This window comes from Miscanthus floridulus, chromosome 19 (assembly GCF_019320115.1).
Source record: "Miscanthus floridulus cultivar M001 chromosome 19, ASM1932011v1, whole genome shotgun sequence".
Taxonomy (NCBI): domain Eukaryota; kingdom Viridiplantae; phylum Streptophyta; class Magnoliopsida; order Poales; family Poaceae; genus Miscanthus; species Miscanthus floridulus.
This window is the reverse complement of record NC_089598.1, coordinates 90,696,701-90,701,856: the sequence shown is the minus strand read 5'-3', so window position 1 is coordinate 90,701,856 and position 5,156 is coordinate 90,696,701.

Here is a 5,156-nt window from a genome sequence, read left to right as displayed (position 1 = left end):
CAAGCTGTGGACTCAGCGACTAGGGCACGGTTGTGGTGATGTCGGCACGGCGTGGGCGGATAGGGTCACGGCAGTATGGCAGTTTGATTATATGGGGTCCCCGTGACGAAATTGAAAAGGAAACAGAGAAGAATCCAGACCCCGCACGATTTCTACTGACCGAACACTCCGGTGGCAATGACTGGACGCTGCCACCTAGAGTCCGGTCGACTTTAGAGAGGTACAAATCCTCTGGAGTCGCGACCGGATGCGTCTGATCACCACTGACCGGACGCTGCCAGAGTCCGGTCGATCCTGACTACGTCTTCTTCGCTTGACTGGGTGTAGGATCACCTTCTGACCAGACGTAGGGAGAACACTGTTTCAGCATCCGGTCACTCCTTCGTAGCATGGTTCACCTATTGTGAACTGACCGGACGTAGGGGAGTAGAGTTTGGTCCAGCGTCCGATCACTCCTTTTCAGCAAATCTTTAAAGTTCTTCATGCTGCCTGTTTCTAATCAAGTCCCAACTTTGATAAGATCCAAATAAACACCAATTAGGACTGATGTGAGTGATCTCTCTCAAACCCTCAAATTTTTCAAAGTATTTTGCCTTAGGCTATAATTCTTTTTAAGAAAATAGGCAATAAAAGGGTGATTTGAAGAGAAACGACAAAACAACATTCATGTATATGCAATGCAATACTTGAAAGTAATTCTAGTTGCTTGTCAAGTTTGATCCAAGGTTAAGCTTCTTCACACGCTTTTCGGTAGTTATCTTAACCATGTTAGACAAGCGCTAAGTGCATTACCACAAAGTAATTATGTTGTATATTACAATGCAATGCAAGGGACCAAGACTGGTGGAGACTCGACGTTCATAATCTAGGCTTTGAACCAAGACTGATTCAGACCCCCACAACCGTTACACCACTGCTCCGTTGGTTATCAACCACGCGAACGTGATTGACCTCACCGAGAAGGCTTTCCTGCAAGCGAATCGAGAACACAAGCAAGAATGGGATGAACGCAATCTAAAATTGCAAATAAATATGAGGCTTATGATAACGAGAAGGAGTTCAAGTCTTTATTTGAAAGGACTAATCGCCATAGGCGAACAAGATCAAGAACTGGGGCCCTGGTTCATAGCAAGCAGTCTTGGCGGCACAGTTGCAGCAAAACAATGTCTGTTTCACGAGGAAATCAAGAACTAAATAAAACCCAAACCCTAAGGAGAGCGACGGCTGCTATTTATAGAGTCTTGGGCGTCACCCCCTCTGGACGCACCCCCTAATGGGCCCAAACATGATACACGGTCCAACAGACCAAAAGACGGTGTCGCAACACCCTTACAGATTCTGGACGCTGACTTATTTCGACGATTCCCATTGATTCCGAAGGTCTTTTTATGTGAGACCACTTGGATTAGCTTTCTTATCAAATTAGCTTTCTAACCATATGTGGATCGTCGAAAATAGAGTCCGGATGTGTCCTGGATGACCAGCTTAAGGCAGACTGGTCCTGGAGGCCGAGGCAGACTCAAACTTGAGTTGCTTTGGGCCTCCACCTCGGGGACTCGAATTGAATTAGCCTCGGGCCTCCTTCTTGACTTGGACACCCTTGCTGGCCTCCTACCCCTCCTAACCATGCGCCAAACATGGTCGTAAGCATGGGTGTCATGTCCTCATCATCCTCCCCTTCTTGACGAAAAGTCGTCCTCAGCGTCGATTTTGTTTGAAGTCGATCCTGCACAATATGAGGACAACGTGATTTCCAAAATAATGGGAGTGAACAATGTTGTGAGAAAGAATATGACCACATGTCTAGGTTTGTAGCATGTCTTATCCTACAGACATGTAGTCTGCTCAATTAAAATACACACGATCTTTGCCAATACTATCCTGCAAAAGATTAGTACTGACAAGAAATATATGCTCCCTTTCTTTGGATTCCACTTATGTTCGAAAAGCAAAACTAGAGGAATATGGCATAACAACAGTGTTGATTTTACTATCCTCTAGTTGATCATTACTTTGTACAACAAAAGGAGAATTTGGATTTGTACAAATATAAACTCATTGTATCAAATATTATCCTTGGTTGTTATATTTGCCAAAAACATGATATGTATTTCTAGAGAACCATGGCAAATCAGCATATGCATAAAGTTTCTCCTCTAAAGAACTAAGATTACACGGAATATCAAATTCAATATAACCGAAAGTATTTAAAGAAAACAACAATTTCAGCTCATTAACTTCACTAGCATTATGAATAACAAGTCTATTTTCAGCACAAGTGCTCGATTTTAGCACACATATAGCATGATCATTCTTCAATGATTGCATGGGAATAACATAAATATCATCATGCAAGTCATCTTCATCACAAGAAACATCAAGCAAATCATCTTGTGATAAAGGTAAATCAAGCGAAGGCTCCATTAAAATTTGCTCTATCATAGCATGATTGGTGGAAAAATTCAGCACATCAAGAGAACTCTCACCTTCCGTGAGTTTAGCATCGTGGGCATTATCTTTGCACTCATGTTTAGCAGGAGTAATAGTTGATGGTTCTGAATTTTCACATGAGGCTATGAGCTCCTCATTTTCTTCCATGTCATCCCCTCGCTTATGTACATTATCCTACAAAAGGCTAGTCATAGCAAGAGGAATGACAACAGACTCTTCCTCTAAATAGTGCACCTCAGCATATGAAGTCAAAATAGGAGGTGGATTAACAAAGATTTCTCGCATAAGGAGTTTCATATCATTCCAAGTTTGAGGTTTATCAGAAGGATCTAAAGACTCCCACCAAGATAAAGTAGAATATCACAAAACACTAGCTGCATTTTTACCTTTCTCCTTGGACACATAAAGCGAGTAGCAAATATGTTATCTATGGCAATTTCCCACTCCATGTACTCATCAGCACCTATACCATCATAAGTCGGTGGATATGAACAACCTATCATTGTTTGAATCAAACAAGAAAACACACAAGTATGTATTTTTCTATCAGCTACTATAGGATGTGGTCAAGGAGTAAAGTCACACACTCTCAAGCGTCTTACCATGGTCTTACAAGTGTTCTTACCAAAGCAACAGGCGGTGCAATCGGTCGATGATTGTGATACCGTTGTAGCTTGAGTGTAATAGTTGCAAGGCGAACCTGTACTTGGTTAGAAGAAAGTGGAGCTTGGACATGCACAATATAGTAGCAAGGAATAGCAATAATTTAATTCAGAAATTACAAGATTGAAAAGTAGTTCCAAGCTAGTCTATGTCTATAGCCTAGACTCATCCTGGACCTAGTTCAACAAGCAACAATATCTCAGCACAAGGACTAAACAGGATGCAAGCACTTCTGAATTTTTTTTCACCTTCCTTTTTTTCTTTCCTTTTTCTTTTGGTGCGGCTTTTTTTTCTTTTTTTTGCACCTCTTTGCCTTTTGCGTTACCTTGTTTTTATCTTTTTTTTTATAATAACAGAATGTGCCGCAAGACAAGTGCTCGTAGATCTTCTACCTTCAATGCACCAAGCAGCAAATCTTCTTTTTAGATGCACAAAACCTCAGCGCTAATCAGTCTAAAACACACATGCGTGGCTGACACAAGCTATGGCAAAATCTGGACTTTCCTTTCTTGTGGAAAACATGACTGAGAAGAACACAGGAACAAGCTATCCCAAATATCTAGACTTTCCTTTCTAAATCAATATCGCCCAAAGAAACAACGGGGATGGAACGTGACCATGCACGAGGATTATAGTTTTTGTCTCTCACGTAGAAGGAAATTCTCTCCCCTATTTTTGTTTTGTTTTGTTTGTTGACCAAAGATAGGAAACAACACACCAAAAAACACTAGAAAGATGGAGAGAATCAATTTGATGGACGTCACACAAGGAAAACAAAACCTGACACTAGAAACCAAGAACAAGACCTAAAATGACGAACGCAACAACATAACACGGGATGGCCGTTCAATAAAGCAAACTGAAATTATAATATTGCAATGGCACAAAGGGGCTATAGGACAAGGAATATGTGGCAATATGCATATTTTTAGCTTTTTGTAGACTCTAGGTAAAGCAAAAACAATAACAATCTAAAGGGGAAAAACAAAGTTATACCTAACGGGCAACAATGTCTCTAATACCACTTGATGTAGACAAGGCCCGATCTTTCGAAAGGTATAATAGTGTTGATTGGTGGAGACTCGACGTTCATGATCTAGGCTTCGAACCAAGACTGATTCGAACCCTCGCAACTGTTACACCACTGCTCCGTTGGTTATCAACCACGCGAACGCGATTGACATCGCCGAGAAGGCTTTCCTGCAAGCGAATCGAGAACACAAGCAAGAACGGGATGAACACAATTTGAAATTGCAAATAAATATGAGACTTATGATAATGAGAAGGAGTTCAAGTCTTTATTTGAAAGGACTAATCGCCACAGGCGAACAAGATCAAGAACTGGGGCCCTGGCTCACAGCAAGCAGCCTTGGCGGCATAGTTGTAGCAAAACGATGTCTGTTTCACGACAAAATCAAGAACTAAACAAAACCCAAACCCTAAGGAGAGCGACGGCTGCTATTTATAGAGTCTTGGGCGTCACCCTCTCTGGACGCACCCCCTAATGGGCCCAAACACGATATACGGTCCAACGGACCAAAAGACGGTGTCACAGCACCCTGATAGATTCTGGATGCTAACTTGTTTCAACGATTCCTATTGATTTCGAAGGTCTTTTGATGTGAGACCACTTGTATTGGCTTCCTTATCAAATTAGCTTTCCAACCATATGTGGATCATCGAAAACGGAGTCCGAATGCGTCATAGGTGACCAGTTTAAGGCAGACTGGTCCTGAAGGCCAAGGCAGACTCGAACTTCAGTTGCTTTGGGCCTCCACCTCGGGGACTCAAACCGAATTAGCCTCGGGCCTCCTTTTTGACTTGGACACCCTTGCTAGCCTCCTACCCCTCCTAACCATGTGCCAAACATGGTCGTAAGCATGGCTGTCATGTCCTCATTAGTCTCTAAGAAAGTGATGGCGGATATCTATGTGCTTGGTGCGAGAGTATTGAACCAGATTATTAGCAAATTTTACCACACTCTCATTGTCATACAAAAGAGGTACTTTATCTAGAACTACACCATAGTCTAACAAAGTTTG